The sequence below is a fragment of the Erithacus rubecula genome (genome assembly GCF_903797595.1).
Source record: "Erithacus rubecula genome assembly, chromosome: 5".
Classification (NCBI taxonomy): Eukaryota; Metazoa; Chordata; class Aves; order Passeriformes; family Muscicapidae; genus Erithacus; species Erithacus rubecula.
In genome coordinates this window covers 34,079,398-34,104,156 of record NC_136687.1, presented here as the reverse complement: position 1 = coordinate 34,104,156, position 24,759 = coordinate 34,079,398, and the positions used below count along the sequence as shown (strand labels likewise).

Genomic DNA, 24,759 nt, shown 5'->3' with positions numbered 1-24,759 from the left:
AGTTTCCTTAATTGACTGATGTTATGATGAATGTAAAATAAAAAAGAAACCCAAGGAATCCAATAGAATCCCTAATATTTATTTGCCATGTTTCATACTGAGGGTGAGCAAAGCATCCATCCAGCACCAGGAGAGCTCTGGGCACAGCTCTGCTCCAGCACTGAGGGGCCCTGCCTGGAAAGTCTTACACAACTTGTGAACCTTATGTTACTTATCTTGGAAAAAAGCATACTTAAAACTTAAAAGGGTTTAGAGATCCTTCTCTGCTATTTTCACCACACCAATATGTTGTAGGGGCAAACAGCTTTTTGTTCTCTGTAGTGCAAAGCTGTACACACAGATTTGTGAAATGAATGTGGGTCTGGAACTGGGAAAGTCCTTTGGTCTAATCCCACCTATAGACAAGCTTTATCATAGTTTTTGCTTATATAGCTCTCTGAAAAAGATCACTTGAAATGGATAAACATTCTTTCCATTTTTTTTTCAGGCAGTCTCACGAAGTTTTCTGTGAAAATCTAAATAGTCAAGCTGAAATATCTCCAGAAAATGCAAATCTTTTGACCAACTTTAGGCTTCCTTCACTGCCACAAAGTGATCACGAAGTGGGCTTTGGGTTTTTTTTTTTTTTGTTTGTTTTGTTTTGTTTTGTTGGGTTTTTTAGTGTTTTTGGAATCCATTTATGGACCTGTTTTTTCCTAATAAATTTGTTGAACATCTTCTACTTCTTTTCCTCCACGACATCCTTGGACAAATTCCAAAATTTCCTGACCTGTTGAGAAATGAATCACTTTTTTTGCCTGTTTTAAGCCAACTTTTTACTAGTTTCATGGATGTTGCTGATTCTTATCCAGAATGACCAACTGAATAAGAGTTCACTGCTTAGCTCACAATACATAAATGACTTTGTGAACCCAAATCATATTCCCCTTCAGGCTTTTTTTCCTCTAATTTGTAGATTGCTAGTTGTTGACAGTCTTGCCTCCAAGAGTCCCACCTTCTTAGATTTTCTTTTGTTGCTCTTCTCCCTAACACCTTTAATTACAATGCACTTTTCCTCAAGTTCTAAATGCCATAAACAAACATGGAACTGGTGATAATGGATATCTTTCTCACAACTTCGTGAAAAGTTGGGGTTTGAGCTGTAGAGGGCTGTGACTGCAGAACTGCTCTTTCCCCATCTCACACTCTGCAGTGGGACTGCAGGTTGGTGCACAGCAAATGTGAATCCTCATCACCTCACCAAAAAAAGCTTCTGCAGAACAATTACAAAGTTTCCATGAGAAAATTTTTCTCCTTATTTATAAGAAAGTAATTTGACTAATTCTCTTTCTCTTTATATGTTTAAAGAACATACAAAAACTCAATTAGATAATTAAGTTTTGTTAAAAGTATTTTAAGGCAATAAAACAACTCTGTAATTTGTTGTTGCACCAGCACAATTAAGACCAGGCCCAATTGTTTCAAACCTTAAACAAATGCAAAACACATTTAGAGTTGGGAAGCCTGTACTATCAATGGTGTCTGCAAAAATTATAGCTAAATGTTTCCTATTATATTAGTTTAGCATTTTAGTGAAGTCATTCAATGGGCAAGTCTACACACAGTATTTCCTTTTAGGAAGCTAGCAGATTCTGTTTCCAATTCAAATGAGCAGGTTTCCAGCCTATGCAGCACTGACTCCAGCCACCTCTGCACAGACTGTGTGTGCTTTATCTTTGTGTGATTTATTGTGTGACACTCAGCAACAGAGGACATTGAGACCCCAATAGCACAAACCATTCCTCAGGGTCACATCTCTACATTCACACACAGATTCAGAGCATAAAACTGTCCTTTCAAAAGGAGCTTTTTGTAGATGTGAGTTCAAGTCAACCCAAAAGTCAGATGGGAGCTTGTAATCCAATAGTAAAAGATGTTCAGGGAACAAGAAATTTGAGAGAAATTACTCATAACCAGTAAGTTTCACCTTTTCTCAAAATCTGGGACTTTTGGTTGTCCTCAGTATAGATCCTCTCAAAGTAGCAAGGGTTCTATTTTTCGTGTAATACCTATTATCCCTTTTAATCAAGAACTAATGCTTATCTATTGCCTCTACAGAAAGACTATTAAAGTTCTTCTGTTTCAGCAGGCTTATTCCTGATCTAAGCATCTCTCAACTTCCTTTCTCAGTCAGAAACCTGAAAACTACATCTTCCAAAAAGGAAGAAAATATTATTCTAATCCAGATTTAGAGAACCTATGCTGATTAAGCCACAATGAGCTGCTGCTGGAGATAAGATTGTTGCAGGCTCAATCAGGTCAACTAGTCAAGAAAAAAGCTAAGATTTTGATGTCTAAATTTAATAATATAAAACTAAATGCAGCTTGTTAAGGTGCCTTAAATAAGATAGGCTTTCCAAGTAAAACAAAGTTTTAACTTGCTCATTAAGGAGATCGGTTGAAAAAGTTAGTAAAATAAATGTCAGATGATTCTGTTACTTAGAATAATAAAATGCCTTTTGTTCATGATTCTGTACTGTAGAGAAACTAATTTTGTAAGACCAAACTTGAATTTTGCATGTCTCTTTTTCATTAATAGAAGAACTAGGAATGTAGTTTCCACAAGCAATGAAGACTTATTTAAATTTGAGTGGCATTTAGGTTTCTTTTACTTTTTTTTTTTAAATTTCCATTTTTTTTTTATTAACAGCAGAAGTCTTCCCATATACTGTAATAAACAAGAAACAGAACTCAGAATGTTTGCAAATCAATAAAGCTGATGTTAAAGTGTTCTTTCAATAAGAGTTTTCTTATTGATTGAAAGAGAAGTATTTTGCTACATTATACTTGAGGTGGAAGAATTCACATCAATCCCTAGTGACTTTTGAAAGCTACTCGATTTCCTTGCTGCTACTCTGCCTGAATCCTGCCCTGCCTGGAAGCTCAGCTGCCTGTCACTGAGCATGGCCACAGGCTGTCTGAGGGGTTTCTAATGTCCTGCCCTCTACTTGCCAACAGGCTGCTAAAGCTGGATGCCAGATCCACCTGTACTTCCTACTAGAGCAGCTCTTAAGCAAAGTGAAAAGAAAAAAAAAAAGGGCTTAATTTATGTTTATAAATGCAGCAAAGCAAAATGTGAGCAGATCAGAATGTTATGAAATTAAATTTCCCTACAGAACACAAGAATGAAAAGGATGAAAAATGAAAGTCTTTATTTACTTGATGCATTCAGGCACTGTGAATCCTCTTTCCACTCCCAGCCAATTGGCTGACATAAGTAGTTCTTAGAATAGCTCTCAGGGAACATTAGAAAACAGAGTCTTTCTTTCATGTTATTTATTATCTATGTTGGCTGATCTTCAATATTTTCATCATCTTCATAGTGATTGTGTTTCCTTCCAGTGTCTCTCACCATCCTTGGGGACTCTTAAACATTTATGTCTGCACTCAACAGGAGAAATTGAAGATTTTGTACGTGACTTCAAGCTAAATCCTCGGGTAATGTATTATTAGGGAAATCATGACGTTCTGGCAGATCTGCCAATTTTATTTGCAAGGAGAACTATGGAAAAATTTTACTTGCTGCAGTCAAGAGGCAGATGTACACAATAGCAAAATGAAGTTAAGGCAAGTATTTAACAAATCATATAATTGTTTGCACTACTGGCTTCTGGGGATTGCAATTGGCAAATCAGCATTTGGACCCTTGAATTAAAGGGAAGACTGGTAGTCTTATCTCAAAGATACCACACTTGTTTTGCCTCTAGCATTCTAAAATATCAAAAGAGAAATGATAAGGGTAAACCAGAATTATCAGAGAAACCTGATTTTTTTTGTACATAGGTACTCAACGCTTTTTCGAGACTATCAGACTTTTGAGGGCAAGGATTTGGGTTATCCATTAGTCATGTTTCTAAAAATATTTGGCATCACCTATTATCTTACTCATGAGCAACTCTGAGGAGGCAGACCAGTTTTTATTTTATTTTATTTTATTTTATTTTATTTTATTTTATTTTATTTTATTTTATTTTATTTTATTTTATTTTATTTTATTTTATTTTATTTTATTTTATTTTATTTTATTTTATTTTATTTTATTTTATTTTATTTTATTTTTCAGAAATGGCTTTAAGAATTGGTGGTTAACATGGAGCTGTTACCAGGCTATTAAGAAATATATATGGGATTTGTCACCAGTGAAATATGGTTATTTCACAACTATGATATACTTTTCACCATGCTTATTCATTTATGAAACACACTTTAATCACAACAGTTGAACTCCAACTTGTAATTTCTTGTGTTACATGACTGAATAAGTGTTTGTGCATTGACTACCCTCTGTGGTTTAGTGAGAGTTTTACTGACAGATTGCTCTGATCTCAGATGAGTCCAGGACAGTCTCAGAGCTGTGGGGTCACAGCCATCTACTTATTTTTTCTGCCACTGTGAGTCATAAATGCCTTCAATCATTTTAGCCCTGCTGCAGTGCTAGGTTCAGGTGGAACCATCTTATCCACTTTAGTGGGATCACAATATGATTTGGAAGTTAAAGAAAAAAATTTCCTGCTTCCTTTGACAAATCATAAGTGAAAAAATAATTTAAATTTTACTGTTATATGAAACAGGAAAGCAAGAGATTGACAAAAATTTTATTTTTTCTACTTTTTTTGGCAAACATTTCTATCACAGAAAAGGTGTATTTCCCCCGTATAATCTATTAGCAACTTAGGAAGCATGCTGTATTCCAGACTTCTCTGGAGTCCAAATTACATTTTAAAAGGAGCCCAAGTGTTTCAGAAGTACAAGAGTCATGAGAAGTTAAAAAAAACCACTTCTAAATCTGTGCAAAAACTCATTAGTGCTTATATAATGTATTTAATGTAGCAAATAAACAATACCATGCACTAAAAATACTGTGCACTGATTGGATCGTTATAAGGGGGGAAAAATTAATATTTCAGTATCAGATACCTTTAAAATATTGCAAATCTAAATATGTGGCTGTTTATGTATGAAAGAAAATAGTTTCAGGTAGGCTGGAGTTTCAGGTAATCAGTTTGCATCTTTCACAGGAATCACTTTCTCAGGGTCCTCTGAAGTATCTCCTACTTTTCTCCTTTAACTCCTTTGCATTACAAAGTTGATTTAAAGGCAGTCATGAGGAAGTAGAATGACCATTCAAAGAATATTTTTATTACCTTGTCTTTAGAGGAAATTCTTTAATGTAAGCAGATTTTGTGCTGTTTTCCTCTCTACCACTTCTTCATCTTCATTTTCAGATTATCTTCTAAAAACTTTCAGTTCATATTTTTGACTGCTTGGGAAAGAGTGCTTTGAAGATTTTGTATTGGTTTTATTATTTCATTATTTAATTTCAAATATGGCCTCTAATCCATGGTCATAGGTTTAGAAGGATTATTGTGCAAGTTCTTCTCTCTTTTACCTGTTAACAAAACCTAGTTAATTTGTTGTGAGGTGAGTGTCCTCCACCACAGCTCTTGAGAATATTTCTGAGGAGTGCATTGGTAGTTATGCAGTTTTATTCTACTTACATAGTTCATCTCCATCATTAAGTATTGTGCGAATATTTACTTATAATTTTATCCCATATCCAGTAAATAATTTAAAAATTGTTGTCTCAAGATAGTATTTAAAGAAGAAAAAAATTCTCAAATAAGCTGCTATATCTCTTTTCTATTCCAGCTTTACACTCAGTCCACATTGTAGATGCAAGGTTCTAGTTTTATACAGACTTATCTTGCTACAGATACAACACAAATCAGAACAATAAACTGTTTGTGTTCTATGATAAGATAAAGACCTTTTCCTGAGGTTTTGTTTTGGGGAAAAATACTTTGTGGTACTGATAACTCAGGGTGAGCCATTTTGTCATTTTCCTTCTTCTGAACCCAGCTGTAGTGAACTATTCAGACTTACTCAAGAACCTAGTTAACTCTCAGCTTCCTTGAAATAAGAAACTTGTACTCACACTTGTATCAGTTTCACCAAATGTAGGGAAGCAGGAGTTTTTCTGCTTTTAGCCTGTGAACTGACTTTTCACAAGCCAATTGCCGTTGGACATGGAGAACAGGGAGAAAGTTGGTAAGATTATTTTCAGACCTGTTTATCCTGGGTGCTTATTGTGATCTACGCTGGTTCTGTGCTCAGCACAGAAGATCAAGAGCACAGTGTTATTGTACTCTTTTCCTTCTGTATAAAATACATTTCTTCTCCTCTAATGCCCATTAGCCTAGACTGTAAAGAGCTTCCCTGGGTAAGCATGTTTTCTAAAATGATTTGGGCACTGCTATTGAATACCAATGCACCAAGTCTGGAAACTCTAACTTTGTGATGGTTAGAAGTAATTTACATAAAGAAATACTGCTGTAGGCACTTAACTTTCAAAACAAAAACAAAATCTCAGGGAAAGTTTTGTGGCTTTTTAAAAACTGAAGAACCTAAATATATTTGATCCGCATTTTACTTTTCTTTGTCATGCAGCTGCAATATTGTATGATATTAAATATGTTTCTGTAGTATGACATAGTAGAAAAAAATTCTAACTTGTTTTTTCTATGCAAAATGAAAGCTGCTCAAACTGAATTTGCTCTGATTTCTCTCCAATTAAAATAGAATGCAAATAGTTGAAAGTTCGTAAAGTATGTAAACAACAAGAGTAAGGGTACTATTAAAAATATCTGGCTGTAATTTTAGCTTTTACAACTCTGTTTTTAATTTTCCACCATGCCACTGACAAAAATGAAAGTTTTTGTCTTTATAGGGACAAATGTACAAGAATACAATAGAAATAGGAAAAGATGTATCTTTACATATTTTGCCATATTTTTAGCTCATTTTCCTACTTCAAGACATCTGCTGCCTAATAATTCAATATCTCAGTCCTTGCTTTATTTATTTCATGTAATTACCTTCTTACTTTAAAACCTTACAGGGACTGAAACTTGCTTTCATTGCATAACAGTGAAAATATCCACAGGATGCTCTCCAGATCTCCCTTGGAGAAAGTGGCAAACCCACTCTGCCCCTGCTGACAGCACCTGGGACAGTGAAATCTGTGAACTGTCTTTTGGAAGCCAGCGACACATAATGAAGTCTACTATGATTATTTGCCATATTTTCAGTTCCCACCACCATACCTACTATCATCTGAAAAAGAGGATCAAAAATTCCACTTGATAAACCTTCAGTTTCTCAACTAACTTGGAAAAGAAAGATATTTTGTGAATGGAGTAGGAGATGGTGAGCACACATGACCATAAATAAATTTGTTATATCTATTCTCAAATTTATGCAAGGGGTTGTCCTGGTGTTTAGAGCTTACTGTAGAGTGGAAAAAATTATTTCTGAATTTTGAGTTTTCACACACCTTCATTCTTCTGTGAAACAAAAAATAAAAAGTTCTCTAGTCCTAAATGATTGTAGATTTGTTAGAGCACTATTAACTCTCTGCAGTCTCAAACTTGCAAAAATGAAAGCTGTTCAGGTCAGTTTTGAGGAAGAAGGAAAGCTAAGATGGCTAGAAGGGCAGAATAATTTATGAGCATTTTTGCTCTGACTTTTTATAGAGGCCTGCAAAAATATTATAAATTATGAGATTGCAATAGATTCTCTTACTTTGAACAAGGAGCTTCAAAAATTTTAAAATGTATTTTACAATCAGAGAAAAAACCATAGAGACATGCAGAAATAGCATAATTTATCTCTTTACTAACAACAACACTGTAATTAAGAAATTTTTATTGTTGAACTTTTATATTTTTTTTTCTGTCTAGAGTAATAGTGTTAATGATGATTTAAAATTTGTCTAATAGAAAAGAATAAACTTCTTTATCATGGTTGAAAAAACTGCTTCCAGCATCAACCTGTGTGCCTGAGTTCTTCTGGGAAAAGATAATATTTGTTGCTGAAGCAATTTGTTAAATATAATAGATAAAATTTTATGTTTTGAGGAGATCTGGTTGGTAGCAAAGAGACCCTGGTTCTGCAAAAGAGGAAATTCAAATCTTAACTGCTAAATATTTCAAGACTGTGGCTTTCCAGTCACCTGCTAGGTACCTACATAGCAAAAGGAGAGATAAAACAGTTTGTGGGAAAAGTCTTTTCAGTCCTTTTATATTATGTTTAAGTTGTGTGTGTTGTGTACCCCGAAGGACATCCTCAGAATTCAAATATATGTGAATATGGTCAATACCATTATTTTTCATATATAGTTTTTAAAATATTACTCTGGCTAATCACATTTTGAGCATTTTGAGCAATAATATACAGTTATTTTAAAGTCTTCCATAACAATCAATGAAAAGGGAGAAGTTTTCTAGTTCAATAAGACAAGAGTAATAAAAATTAAAAAAAGAGGTATAATTTCTGATATTTTGTACCCTCTCTTTTGGATGCACATGGTATAGTTGAACATTTCACTATTATGCTGACAGTGTTCAAAGAAAGTTTAGACATTTTTTCTATAGATAAGTTTAGACAGATAATATTCAGTTTAGGAATCTGTGGCAACAGAATAGGAAATGAATTCTTAAAAACCTTCAAAGAAGCTAGTTTCACATCATCCAGACTGATGAGCTCACCAGTCAGTTCAGTAATGCATGGAACTTGAGTGGCACATGATTAAAAATAAAAACATTCAATGTTTGAAGAGATTTTAACTGACAATTGGTAAGGTTAAAATCAAGGTTTCTTTTTGTCGTTATTCTACTGTGATCCCTGTCTTTTAGTCCTCCAGGTTATCTTGTCTTGAAAATAAGTTCCTTGCAGCAGAGCTGCAAATTTTCATTTTGCTCCACACATCACTTGAAATGTGGGTCAAACTACTAATGCCATGTTACATTCTTCTTTCCATGTTCTGGACTGTAATCCCACTCATCAGCCACGTGCACCAGTTTTGTAAATTTAGTATTGTGTTTGAATCCCAGTGAGATTGCTCAAGTTATGCAAACATAAATCTTTCTAAGACTGGGGCCTAAGGCTGTGTAGTCTCAGGGCAGAAAAGGTTTTTAGTTTTTCTTCTAAAGGGCCAAGCTCACTGTCAGACATAACAAATAAATAATACAGTGGAAATATCATTATCTGAATTGCAAGCCTATTTTTACAAAAGTATCATGTTCCCTAGTGGTTGAAACATTATTCCAGGCTAGACTAATCTTGAGTTCGTATTTCAACATTGCATGTCATAGCATAGCCAAATACTGTGTAATTCATCCAGGAATCAGGAATCCATGAATCCCTATTTACTATTGAAACCAGCACAGCTTTTCTTTTTTTTCTTTTTTTTCAAGTAAACAATTAAGATTATGTAATTTCCTTCCCATGAACATAGTGAATATAGCATTGAAACAGAAAAGCTCTACTTAATGTCAGATACCTCCTTTCATTCTCACAAGAGCTCTGAGAAGCTCTGACCTAATGACATTGATAATTCCTCCTCCACTGTATTCAGATGCTCATGGTACCTGAAGCTGATTACCATGATGTTCCTATGCTTACAGACACAGGTTACCTCTACAGTGACACTTGAGATCAGCCCAGCAGTGACACCCTTTCCAGGTAGGTGGGAACTGAAAAGTATAGATTTCAAAGTGTCTTTTAAGTGTTTCTCTTCCTGGACTGTAAGGAATTCTGTCAGGGGACTGAAAGAGTATCATGTGTTGCTGAAAAAGACTGTTCCTCCCCTGTAAGACAGGTTCTGCTCCACCATTGTCACCAACAGGTTTTGTCAAACTCATTCTGAGAAAACTCAAATAGTGGAGACTGATCCACCTCTGTGGAATATGCTCATAGAGAATCTTTCTTCATATCTAACCAAACTCTTTCCTTTGTTTTTAAATGTTAGTAATTATATTCTGTTCTCACACTCCATTTTTCCCCTTTTCCAGTCATGCCAAATCTTTGAAATTTTTTACTCAAGAACAAGGCTTTAGCAGCTAACAATAAAATAGTCAAATGCAAGGTGATTCAGCTGTCTGGAATCTTAAAACTGCTTATTAAAAAGCTTTTATCTCTCATTCTTTGATATACTTTGTTGGACAGAACTGAAAATATGAGTATGAGGGTTTAACCTGCTTAATTTCCTCATAGCAATAATCACTGATACTCCTTTTCTTTACTTCATTTCTAAACACCTTATTTAGTTATTAAAATATTAGCTCAAATTTTTCCTATACAAAATTATTCTGAGTTGCATTAATTTTTTTGCTCTGGTTTGTAGACAGGTATCAGCTGGACATTCCTCTCAAGTACCCTGCTGGTGTTCCTGCTCCCCAGCTACCTGACAATGGGCTCCTTGTTAACAGTCATTTAGTCAAGGAGAAAAGGAACATGGAAAGGAAATGGTTTTTGTGCTGTGTCTCTGGAACCACAACGCATCAGTGATGTGATGTCAAAACCAGAAATAAAATCCCACCCCCAGCATTCCTAATTTTGTCCATCCTTTCCTCTTTCTGGAAGGTGTTATCCAGAGAAGCCCCATGCGTTGTTTCTTTCCCTGTCCTGAGAGCAATTCTCCAGACATGTCCCCTTCTCTCCATCACCCGAACTGAGAGCTGGCAGCCCAGGATCTCTTTGCCACATACCTTCTGATTTTTCAGCTGGAGGTCACCATCCCTGTCCAGTTGAGGTGGAGGCCTGATTTGCCATGAAAGAAAAGACTGGTTCAACATTTGGGTGTTTCTCAGGTCCATACTGTGATTCACTCCCTCTTTCATGACTGGTCTGCTCCAGCTTATATTTCTGTCCAGGACACATTGTGATGCAAATATTCCTGTCAGCCCTTACCCACTTCCTTCCACCACGGACCTCGCTGTCCACTTTCCATGATGTTTATTATAGATGAGGGGCTACTGTTTAAGCAGAAGATATGTGAACTAAGTCCACCAGCCCTTTTTGCTTTCAGATATGTCCTGCTTCCTTCTTGTAGAAGTTACCTCCCATTCCTTGTGAACTAGTAAAGTTCATTAATTTTTAAATATGCTTATTAATGGAAACATAATTATTGGCAAAACAGTAAAACAAATACAAAATTCAGCTCTGTGAAATATGTAACAAAAACCAAAGAAGTACAAAACATACTGAAGTCTTCAGAACAGTGACTTTCTTGGTCGATTGGCAGAGGCAGCATTCCCTAAGACAGCTCTGCTGTTAGCAGTTTGAAAGTCTCTGCACCCTTCAAACCAGTTTAGAAGGAAAAGTTCTACCAACTCTCATTTCATGATAGTGTTTGCTATGAATACCCAATCAACAAGAAAAAAAATCTAGTTTAAGGATCTAGTGAGACTTAGCAAGCAGAAAGTCTCTTAGCAACAAAACCCCATAACTAATGTGAAGCAGCTGTGGTAATTTTAGAAAATGGCTCAAACTGTTGAAAAGCCATTAGGAAGCTGATATATAGAGAATAAAAGGAACCACTCAACTTTAAAAAGATTTCCCAATATAGAGTGTTATGTTATTTTATAACCAAATCTTAGTCATCCGAAGTTTACATGCCACAAAATTCTATTTATGACCACGTGGCAAGACTTTCTACAAGTAGCTGGAATTCCATTACATATCTGAAATTCCCCCTGAAAAAAAGAAATGGCCAATGGCACATATTCTTCAGTGGTAAAAGTGTGATCACTATATTTTAGTGAGACCGATGCCTCTCATGGTTTGATTTATTATATGTGCTTGGAATGGGATCCTAAATAATTGGAATAAATTTCTTTAATCCTGTAACTTTCAGTCTCTACTGGAAATAATGAAAGCCACTTGCTTTTGGTAAGGCTTTGCATATGGCTGATTGTCAGACATTAGCTAACAAGCTTTTTAGCTTATTTGACTGCTTCTTTAATTGGAAATATCCAGTAGCTTGATGAATGACATATTTTAAAAACTGTAACTGGAGCAGAAAATTAGAGGTGTCAGGAATAACAGATTTTATTGGTTTACTCTTCAGGCTGCCACTGATTGATGAAATAATAATGATATTTTATTACTTATATTTATTATTATACTGTGGTCTCAAAATAGACTAAAACTTCAGGCAGGGAAAAATTTTTCTTAGTCAATATGTCAGTTGGCTCCTACTGGATTCAAGTAGGCTTAAATACTATTTTGAATAAAGGCCAAAGACTATAAAGGTAAAGAGTATAAATTAGGCAATCTTCATTAGACAGAATAAATGACACAAGCTGAGTTGGATGGGCTTTCAGATGTTCAACAGTCATAGGTAAAGGTGGAGGAAGCTGCATTATTCATCTGTGTACACAATGTGAAAAACTGCTGTGTGCAACCTGGACACATCAGGCTTATGGTTTTTGAGTCAACCCTTGCCTTTGGGTCTGACTGCACAACAGGAGACCAGTGCTCAGTCCCACTCACTTGTGCTGCACAGCTCAGCTCCCATCTGCTTACACTGAAAATAATTGTACTTGGAGATCTGATCACAGCTAAACCTACTCAAAGGATTGTGGACAACCATTATTTGTCTAGCCTTGTCTTCTTCAGCAGAGGGATGACTTTTGGAAAAGCTGCCTTAATGGACATCAGAGGTAAGATATATGCTAGTATGCTAAATGCTAAATGATAGGTATCACAATCAGAGGTAAGATATATGCTAGTATGCTAAATGCTAAATGATAGGTATCACATATCTAATCAGCTTTACTAAAATTAAATTTTGAGGGAAACCATTGAAAAACAAGCAACAGAATTTAGTACCATCAGGTGATAAAAAGGGCATAAACAGAGTTTCCAGCTCTGATATCTACCAAGTCAGGAGTCCAAAGATTAGCATTACTTATAAAAAAATGCAAAAGTGAACAGGTTTCACAAAATATGTGAGTTCTTGAAAACTCAGTAATTCTTTAGTATTCTCCAGTAAACAACAGGGAAAACTCCACTTTTTTAGTATCATGTTCATGTCTACCTTTTTAGATTTTCTGTTTTATGGCCACTGATGTTAAATTGAGGATGGACTGTTGCAAAACAAGTGATAAAATGCAGAAGAGACTATACAAAGATTTCAAAATCTTGTGGTTTAAGCCATTTCTAGTCAGACTGACTCATACAGTCTCTTTTATCTGATATATGATATAATGTTCAGTACTGATAAAAAAAAAATCAAGATTACCAGAAAAATAAACTAAATCTACCAAAAGTTATGGGATATGGGATTATAGGGAAACTGTATTTAGTGGCTTTGACTCAAGTTGGAAGAAAAATTGATAACACTGGCAAAGCTTCATTTTTGGTTCTAAGCCAGTTTAAAAACCAAAAAAAGTCAAGTAAAATCAAAAGAAGTTATTTGTTCATCCTAGCTATCAGGATTCACAAACCTGATATAAGAGACATCTCCAACTCTATTTATTTATTAAGTTAATCACTTTGAAAAAAAATGTAATAGAACACTTTATAATCTGCATATTGTAAAATATGCAGTAAACAATTATCATGTTTAAATTGCTCTTATAAAAGCTAATTTATTATCCTGTCAACAGATTTTGAATGAAATTTTCTGCAAATGTAAATTGCATAAACAAAACACAGGCAGTGTTACCTGTACTACCTGTAGTAATGTGGTGACTGCAGGGAAGAGGTATAATTTATGTTCAGCTACTCTTTGTTTAGAAATTAATTCCTATTTCCAAATTTACTGTCAAGAAGAACTTAATGATTGCTCTTAAGCTAAATCAATACTCAGTGTTGTTATTTGAAGTAGTTGATAAGGCTTTATTCAAAGTAAAATCAGTTGGTTTATTTTTAGTGACCCGCTATATTTAGCAGCAATTCATGTGAAAATATATTCATTTGCATTGCTAAAAATACATATTTGTTTGCATTGCTAACAATGTGGAAAAGCTACTGCTCACTATCAAATGACAGAGCAGTCATCTTTACAACAAAATTAGGTAGGCAAAAGCAATCTGTATCATCCTTTAGAAACTTCCTGAAATATTTAGCCTCTATTACCAGAGTCTTTCCTAAACTGTACCTCTTGCCACCTAATTTTAATTTCTGTCATTCAGCTACTACTTTCCTTACAACAATTTAATCTATTTTTTCTGTATGTTTCTTTAAAATCTTCTTCCATTCTTCCTCCCCTTGCTTTCTCCTTTCAGTGCCATACAGACGTAATTCCCATCCTAAAAAAGCGCAGACTGCCTTGGATTTTGCTTGTGTCTTGTGCTTGTGTCAGTCTTATTTTACATTGACCTTAGTAATCCATCTTTTCTCCTACCAATATAAATAATTATCATGAAGCTACCAAAACTACTGCATTTGTTAAGGCCATGCGTGTTAAACATTCACATTTTTTGAGAAGTCTGGGTCTTTGGAACATATTCAGCAAAACACTTAGAGTTCTCAAGAAGACAATCTGCAAGTGCCTTGAAGCCCACTTCTGTGATATAAATACTAAATCTTTGCAACCATACTCAAACTGATATCCTTTCACAGGCAGGAAACCATCACAGGATGAAACTGTCATACTTGGCTGCTAATTAACTAACTTTTGGAGTAGTGTAATTTGAGAATAATAATAGAATAAGAGGTCTCTTTCACTACTCCTGAGTGATGTATTGGCTTGAAATTGTGCCACTGGCTTAACTGCATGCTTTGGAAATGTATTCAGAACAGTCTGGTTGAGCACCAATACCGTGTTTGCAACATACTAATGAGTTATTTATTAACAGCAAAGCTACTGCATGCTCAGCTGAGAAACCAGAGTTCACATTCATCCATTATTTCAAACTTCATAGGAGGATAATACCCCCACCCTTTGTAAGTGATCTTATTCTCTGAAATGATTCTTCTATAAGTAGCATTTCACATAACAGATATTCTGTCTTTAGATATCTGATTTAAGAATCCAGCCTCCCTTGTACTCAGAGGACAAAGTTATTCCATATTTCCATATTTAACTGTGGATCAATAAATAAGGGTTCTGCTTTGAATGACTATCTGGGAAAATATGATGGCCATCTGTAAATAAAATGGAGGATTATTAGCCAGTTTTAGTTACTGGTACAAATATCAACCTTAATCTTTACTCTGGTCTTGCTATGCATGTCATATAAAATAATCAGAAGATTAAAATGATAATTACATTTCATTAATGGACCCGCAAGACCATACTACAAACCCCTAGGGATGGGGTGGTTGGGTGTTTGTTCCTAATACCAGCAAGGGAATACTTGGATGAAGGATGGACTGAACCTTCTTAATGCATCTTAACATTCAGACTGATTTCTCAATTTTGACTGCTCAGAGTGAGACTTTCAAGATGCCTTTTCTTTAACTAAAATTGCAAAATACATCATGACTAAGAACACTTTAAAGAATTTATCCAGCTGACTTTTAGCTCTGTTTTAATATGCTACTGATATGTCTTAATTTGTGAATGAAGAAAATCATGAGATCTATAAATCAAATGGGAGAGAGGATAAGCAGTCCAATCTGACAATTTGATTAATATGAATTAGTACAAGTCTAGTTTAGTACTTCATTAGTTCATGTCAGCAATGATAAAAAATATTAATGATGATACTGGAATGCTGAACTTTTAAAGTTTTAACTCAAGAATTGTGCTTGCTAAAAAAAACCCTTGTTGACCCTCAAACCTCAGCTATAGTAGATGTTCACTTGGGTTGTAGATCTAGAAGTCAACTAATTTTTTCAGAAACCTTAATGATATTATAATTCTTAGTTTTTAATGAAAAAAACCCCAGTTTTGTTAAGCTGGTACCAGGTAGATATGTTATAATCCATTTCTGGGTCTTTGGAAGAGAATGAACTGTCTCAGTAACTGCTGTGGGAATTACAAAAGGACTGACAGAAAAAGTTCAGCATGTGAAAGTCTTGGTCCTGTGTTCATAGTTCTTATCAAGAGAAAATTTTTATCAACAGATCCTGATAGAATCACATTTAGGGAGAAACATAAGGAGCAATCAATCAAATATTTTCATTTTACATTATGAAGTGGTCTATGTGTCAAGATTAATACTCTAAAATGGATCTGTTGGCACAGTGGCAACAGTTACAGAATAGTGTGTAGGAGGTAAGAAGTTCTTTATTGCCTTCACATAATAAAATACATAGGGTGACAGTTTGAGGATCCAAGATCATTTGTAAAATAGTCAACTCCATATTGCTAGTCCAGTGGGATGATAAGAGTCTAGAAGGCAATGGCAAACCTTGTACATGAGAGAAATATGTGTGAGGTTACTCTGGCAGGAGCTGGATTTCCATGTTGACAGTGCCAGTATCCATCTTTTCACCATGACTGTGCTGGGTGTGAACATCAGAGAGAGTTTCAAATGTAGTCACAGTCAGAGACAGCTCAGGGATTGAATGAGATGAGAAAGAAATATGATTCATAAAAACTGCATTGGAAAGAAGCCATATCCTTCAGGGGAAGAGAGCTCCCCGTGTCATGGAATTGTTATAATTGTTATAATCTCTTAGAACCCTTGTGAGGACACTTTGCCAATCTCTGCACAGTCCCACCACTGCCACTGGTGGTCATGGCAAGAACAACAGAAGTGAGACTGTTTCCTAAGGAGATATGACATAATGATGATGATTTGTCCTTTTTTTCCCAGGACCCTGTTCCTGTAATTGGTGCTACATGGAGTGACTTGCATCTCTGCAGGGTTCTGCTTGAGTCTCACGTTGTCCCTAAGGTCACAGTGGTGGCACCTGTGTGGCTGTCTAGAAAGGGCTGAAGCAGGATTCTAACAAGTGCATGAGTGTGCATACTAGTGCTTGTACCTTTAAATTTGACTAATATGGTAGCTGAAATCAATGCATTTGCAGGTTTATCTCCAAGCTCTTCAGTAAATGTTAAAATGTTGTGAATAAAGTGAATGTGAACAGCAGTATAAATGAAGTATAAAAACATCTAATCTTGCTGATGTCAAAGACAGAATCCTCTGATTTCAGTGGACTGATACATAGTTCTGATCTGATTGTAAGGCAATAATCCCATGTTCATGGAGAGGAATTCAGCTCAAAATCTGGAGATCTAAACTTTAGACTTTATTGCTTACTTTTCTACAGGTTTATTTTATGAATTAATAATTTTCATTTTTTAAAAAATTGTTTTCTTATGTGCTTCTGTACTAACTGTTTAAAGTAAATCCATTTTATATATGGACCCACTTCAGTGGGTTTTTTTGTTTTTGTTTTTGTTTTTGTTTTTGTTTTTGTTTTTGTTTTTGTTTTGGTTTTGGTTTTGGTTTTTTTTTTGTTTTTTTTTTTTTTTTTTTTAATCAGTGCGTTATAGCATTATTTGATGTAACAAAAATAAACCAAAGATTTTCCTTCCAGAAACCAACTTCAGCATGCTTAGAGATATATAAAGAGTTAGCTTTAGGCTTTTATGATGCAGAAGTAAAAATTACTAGCTAAGTGGTATGTAATATTTTGTCTAAAAAGCTCATTTAATTTTACTGCATGGGGTTTGCATCTGTTTTCTTTTTTCCAATGATATTGTACAAAGTTTTGTGCCACAGCTTTCAAAGTCACTTATATAACACAAAAAGCACTTTAAAATCACGTAAAGAGCTATTGTGGCAGAAGAATAAAGAATTTCCTCGTGTTCTCTAGTAAGCATCCTGTTAAGTATTGTGTATGTTATTGAGAGTTCCTTCATCATAGAGGGTGGTCCACTGGTAATGTACAAAAAAAGGATAGTGTACAAAAATTAAATTATTATTTGACCTCACATCATTATATGCCACATAACTAATTAAAGCACACTTTAACAATGTACTCTTAATGTGCCGTCTGTTACTTGCATGACTCACTCATCTTTCACAAAGAATAAGTGATTTGTATTAGATGGGAGTTGCTAAGGATGTTTTTGGGGCTGGCAATTGCTGTCATTGCTATGTTAAATCACAGGCCCTAGCCTGGGATAGAAAGAGACAGGCTTATCTTGAGCCAGGAAAACAGCACCACAGGACTGATAGCTCTGACTTAGGGCCTTGTTTAAAAAGTTATGACTCAGTGCAAGCAGCCAAGGATACTTAGCCTTCCCCAGTTCACTCCAAAGCAGCCATTAAGAGCCCTAATGTTCAGGTTGCGTGCCTCACTCTGATTATTTTTGGGAAGTTGATCACAGCAAGCCCTTTTTTTCCTAATAAGCATTCATCTTCATTTAGTGGATGAAGGGAGCTCTTAGTGAAAGCTTTATACATGGCGAGGGATAATGGTAATTTCTGCCAAGCTCTGCAACTGTGTGCATGGACTGTGAGCTTCTCTTTTCTTTCTTTGAGTTAAGTAAAATGCACATATCACAATAGCTGTCCCAGATACAAGTGCAAGCAAATTATAGATATGGATAATAATTTGTGAGGGGTTGTAGCTCTTTGGTCTATATTGGCAATTGGTGATGCCAAAACTGTATCAAGCAAGTTCATAAAATATAAAAGAGGATTGTATGAAACAATACCAAAATTTTAGAAACTGCAGAAGATTAATTTATTTTTATTTAATAGGAGCACTTTTCCTTACTGCCTCATTCTTACATTTAGACTTTTTCAGCAGCATGCTGAAAAAGAGAGAACTTTTGACACATTGCAAACATTGCACCTTGTTTATGCCTAATAACATAATTATTTAAAGCTCTAGGATAGTTGGTGGTCCTTGGCAGTTGTGAGAATGAGATTTATGTTCCCCACAAAGTCCTAGTTTCATTGTGAGTTATCTGAATTTAATAGCTTTCTAGCCTGGGACTGAATGCTGGCTAGATGAGCACTAAGAAAGATAATTTTGAGAGTAGAAAATCATAGATAAGAAGATAAAATTCAAATTTACAAGGGATTATATTTTTTTTATGAAGTTATTCAATCCCTTTGGCCACGAAATGATATTTTAACAGACAGATGGCAAATAGAGCAGAGATGGAAGATAAACAAGGTGAGTACAAGATGATACCTACTTATTTATGTGTGAGAATATGTAGCTATTCTAAAGCAAAAGAAAATGGATTGTCAGGGTGGTTATAGGGGTAAACACACTGAAGTTTATGAATTCAACACTAAAGTTGTTTAACTCTGCCCCTTGAAACTATCAGTCACCAAATGGTTCCTACATTTTAAACAATGGGATATGATATAGCAGAGAAGACTGTAGTGTTTAAAGGGCAAAAATCTGAGGCATTAGGCATAGTAATACATGCAACCTGGTTGTGAATATACTTTAAAAATATAAAATATTAGCACAAAAAATAAAAATGCCCAAGGGTACTAAAATTAATTAATGTTTTCAGCATGTAATTTACTAATAAAATATTTTCTGTTTAATAGAAAGTGAGATCTCTAGATACTGTCTTACGGGCATTAAATACATATTATCATGTGAAAAAATGACAATAAAATATAATTTACCTCTCTCTCATCACCCACCTGCAAGCAAACACACTTTGTCTAAAAACTGGAAGAGTCCAAACTGGTGAAAATATGAAAATAGTTTTTTCAACATAGGGACCGTAGCTAATCTAAAGAAAATTGTTTTTGCTTTTTTCCCCAACTCAAAATAAATCTGTGTCTTTATTTTTCTGCCTTCTATATTCTTCTCCCTGTTTCCCATTTTTCCCAAAATAATAGGCTCACAAGAGGAAATGTAGAAGCGTTTTAATGAAAGGGAAATTACCACTGTTAAAAGTGATTTTTCACTTCCCTGTCTGTTGCATAGTTTATGTATTCTCTTACAAAAATAGAAAAAGGAGATAAGAAGCTTTCACAAGACTTCTAATTATTTCCTCTGAAAAAAGAACACCCAGTGAACCAAAGACCCTTGTGAATTTGGAATATCTGGAATACATAAATTCCTAGACCCGTGGTTGGTCTAGTTCTCCTTCTGCCCATCTTTAATGTTTTTATATTTTGCTCTTGTCTTTATTTCTATCATGGGTCTTTAACTTTTCCCTGGAGGTGTTCATGCTGATGTATTAGAGGGATAAAGGGGGTATTTCAGCATAACTTTCCAGAGGGTGTGTGAGGGTTTTCAGAACAGCATGTGTTAGGTTCCTTTCAGGTAAAATGAATTCTGGAAGATGCCTTAGCTTCAAAGGGGTAGGCAGAGAAGGACATCAGCTCTCACAAAGTAATAGAAAATCCTGAAAAGCATCTATTAGTTGTATTAAACCCTCAATACCAACTCTGTACTGCACAGATTTGCTCCAACAGTGCTGTGTTACTTGCTAAGCTCCTCAAATGCAGTCTCTTAAAAGGGGACAATAACTCTTACGTAGATGATATGTCCCAAACTCAACTCTTCTCTCTCTGCTCAGCATTATAATCTAAAGGTGCCCTCTGAAGCACAGAACAGAACTGGTGTTTAAGGCAGTCTTGCAGTTTTCACAGACTCCCCTCTTGCCAGTATATCTTCCTTGACATAAAAAATTGTGTGTGGCAGGTGTGCAATTTGAAGACAACATGCCTCCTGCTATGTGATGACTATCTTAGTATCTTTTACTATCTATCACACAAGTCCATGCTGGCTCACTGCAAAGCCAGAGAAAAAAGCCTCAATCTAATCCTCATACTAAGAGAAGTTTGGGCCTGTACCTTGTGCTGTGATGTGCCCAACTGCTGTTGGTATTTTATCTTTTTGCCAGATAGATTCTGCTCTACTGCACTTCCATTTATAAAAATGCAGTTGATGGCAGAGGTTATGGCAACAGGAAGTAACCATAAGCAAAGAATTCCAACATTAATTTGTAACATTTTTACTTGTATATCCATACATGTGTTTTGTCTCATTCAGTGTTTTTCTCCACTACATCTTTCAGAAAGCTAAAAGATCAAAAGACCAAACTGGTATGTGCTGGAAAAAAATACAATTTCTGGCCACAAGCCAGAATATAAACTTCAGCAAAATCTGATGGGAGAGGAAGAGAGAGCAGAAAAAAAATAGGACTAGAAGAAATTTTCATTAATTTTAGAAAGTCTTCTTTAGGAGGAGCCCATGATGGATAACAGGAAAAAACACATAGCAATAACACAATGAGAATAATAACATCTATAGAAGTTATTTATGGCAAACAGTGACAAAAATGAAACAAAAGCTTCAGGTCAGTGTTTAGTATGAAATAAGCAGGCAAAAATGGTCAGTTTTTGCCACGTTCTTGAACTGGATGCTAGGAAGTTTAGATGAATTGGAAGACATGACTTTGGATGATCGAGGGCTAAACTCCTTAGTCCGCTGATAACAATGTCCAAGTGTCAGACATGCTTGACCCATGCTTGGTACTTTTGTTACATTGGACATCAGTCAAATCAGACTCATAAATGCCAAGATGACAAAGCAGATGAAATTCAGTGAAGTAATAAATCATTACGGTGTTGAAATGCAGCTGTGGTGAGGCTGTAAGCAAAGTCTTACACATATGTAACAACACCGAGTGCCAGCGACTCCTCATGAACTGTGAGCAGCTCAGTTGGGGACAGTTGAAGGAAGAAGGAGAGCTGTTTTCTGAACAATGAAAGATGTAAAATGGAATACAGAAGAAAAGCACATATAAGTGCAGCCAAGGTCAGTTTGAAGCAAGGATTAAGCACAGTTAGATCAGGGTTTATTATACAATATCAAAGCTGAGCTTGATGTCATTGTCCTCAATGAGAATGACCAGCAAAATGACACCCCAAAGACCTGACAGAAGGTTAAAAGACATAATTAATTTAGTAGATGTGTATTTGTAACTCTGCAAGAAGATAACCCTGATTCTTGCTGGTTTTTTACTGTTTTGGGAAAACTACAGGTACAGAGCATAAAAAATAAGCAGATTCTAGCATTTGTGAGCTGCAAGCTGTTGTTGGACTACACAGAGACTTTTTTTTGCAACATTATACAGTCAGACACTGACCAGCAGATTCTTCCAGGCCCTTCCAGGTTCTTTGTTATTATGGAAAAGCATTCTAATGTGAATGTTTTAGACTTAATCTTGCTACTCTTCCCTCTCCTGTTCCTGAATTTCTTCATGCCTTTTTTTTGGTCTGCTTTCCTGGCAGAAATGTCATTGTTCACATCAACCACATCATGAACTGCTTGAGCACTCTTTAAAATGTGGCAGAACCAGTGTCTTCTGGATCACAGATCACAGAACAAGCAGGTTCTGGCATCAGATTTTGAAAGACCTTACTGCTGAAGTTCTCAGATAGGAGGTTGTTCAGTGAAATGAGGTTATCCTTTACCCCATCAAAAGAGACATGGGTGGATACACACAAATTTTAGGGAACTCCCTGTGGGGTTCTGTTTTAACCTATTCAGATAGTGATGCAGGAAAGAAATGAGCTACATAGTGTATATAACAGATGTTTAATTGCATCTGGGGAAACATTCATTATGAATATCATTCACACCATACTTTACCTGTTCCTCTGGTGAACACCTGTGTGTTAGTAGTGCATGTGGTGGTAATGTGAGAAACTCTCACTACTAGCCTTTTAAATTTTACTATTCCCTCTTTTTAAAAATGTGCTAAATTAGATACAGAAACAAAGAAACACACCTAAATAAACAAAGGAACATAAGGAGCATGAGCAATACCACACTGCCAGAAAGAGCAGGTGGAAATGCAAGTTTAAGGCCCATTAAAGCACTGTGAAATTTTTCAGTGTGTCACAATTACAGGAACACCTGGGTCAAATAAATTAGGACTAATCCATTGGGGGTGTTCTTTACAGTCTACTCTGGTCTCAGAATGGCTTGACCCCAACCTGTAATTCTGAACCAAAAAAGAAAAAAATTAGAAGGGAAAGTTTGCCAGTTCAGGTGGCTGTTGTCAAGGTAATCCATTAATTTCTAATAGAATACAAAGACGGCAGGAAGAGAGTACAGATAAGGAAAAGTCTCCATGGGTCTTAAAGAGGAAATTCAATATGCATATATTTATATATATTTATATGGAGTTTGAAGATTGATAAAGGCCCGACCTCTGATTTCTATTTAATTTCAGTCATAATGAATGCAGCAGTGATGTAAATTCAAAGAAAAATTTTTATGAGAGAGTTACTTTATGAAAATTATTTAAAAACTGGATTAAGCTTCTTGATTTCCAAAGGCTGATAAAACATTCTGGTTAAAGGATGTACTTGGATCTTATGTTCCATAGGAACATCTGCTTGCCTTTGCGCCTTGGAAAGGAAAAGGAATCAGTAGATATAAACTATCCCAGAAGACAGGAAAGTTGAAAACTTTCTATATTATGTGTATGTGTACTACATGTACCTTACACACTGTCCCACCATCAGGAACATCACAACCTCCAATTTTCTTGCCGAGAACTAGTGGACTATTTTGGGTTCCTTTACCTTCATTTTATCCACCATGGCAGAGGAGCAGACTTTCCTTGTTCCTAAAGAACAGTCAGAGAAAGGTCAAAAACAGTTTTCCACTCCTCAAAATTCTTCTGAATATACTGTTTTCCTCTTTAGAAAGGTGATGATTGGTTAAGAGAACAGACAATCAGCTTTGTGCATTTTTTTCCCTTGTCAAGCCTTTTTGTCATGAATTATTTTTCAAGGACACAAAGCTTGATTTAATTAAACCCAAATCTCACAGTAGCTAAATTTGTGTTAAGTGTACTCTAATTTCCCACTGTATGAGGTAATAAGAGTTTTAACAACTATAGAATTAATATAATAACTATCATTGTAGAATGCACACACATTAATCTTAACTAAAATGATAATAAAAAAGTAAAAGCAAACCAGTTTAAATTCTATTAATTCTGAAAGCAGAAGCATATTAACAGCTAAGCAAGAAATGATGTGTTCCTTGCTGAATGGTATACAATAATCTCAACAAACAAATAGATGAATGCCTTAAAACACGTTGAACTTAATTTATAAAGTTTTAATATACCTAAGGAAATCCAAAGAACATAAATTCAACCTTTTTAATAACTATACCAGCACTTAAAACAAAGGACCTTTTAAAACATTTTTTACAAGAGTTCTTCTCCCTGTTAGATTTCGGCAACAATATGTCTGCTTCTGAAAACAGATCATCTAAAATTTATTATTCTAATCTACATGGAAGGAGTCCTAATAACACAAATAAACAGAATTGCAGTACTTTGAGACATTGATAAATGGCAGTTGAAATGAAAGAAAGGGAAGACTGTACCAAGTGAAACAGTATTATCATGTTATTTACTTCAAGCTAAAAAACTGAGCTGTTCTTAGCAGGAAGTGATTATTATCTCTTTAGAAAGACCAGAAAATTAGTTTCACTAAAATGTGGGCAAGGTCGAAGGATGACCCCTCACTTGAACAGAAGCGGAGCCCAAACTCAAATAATCCTCATTTCAAAGGAGAGTTCTTTGAAGACTGATGTTTATGAAGGGAAGGACAGTTGAAGATGGGCTTAGGGATCACAAACTGAATCCATACAGGATGTAAATGGTACATGATGAATCTAAACTCTTCATTTATCTAATGTGAAGTCTTTCAGAAGTTCATATAATTACAGGCAGAAGTCCACCAGTTTTTACTGTAAATCTAAAGAAACATCAAAATCTTGGTCAAAAAAACTACCCATGTCATACCTCCTGTAGCTGTCTTAAATGTGGTATTGCTAGGCTTTTCTTGCCAACAGAAAGGAAATCTATTTTGATTTCTCAAGGATATTTATCTAGATATTTGACATGGCTTTGCATCAGTTAAAATTTTTATGCAGTATTATAACTATAAAAATTTAGACAAAATAATGTATTTACATATATTCAGCATCTACAACAAAGTAATCTGAACTAAAATA

General features: G+C 35.2%; 1 protein-coding gene across 1 annotated transcript in view; it reads left to right on the top strand.

Moving 5' to 3' along the window:
• Nucleotides 1–24,759, top strand: part of CEP44 (centrosomal protein 44) — a 494,127-nt gene that overhangs the window by 281,715 nt on the left and 187,653 nt on the right. The gene's annotated exons all lie outside the window — the stretch shown is intronic.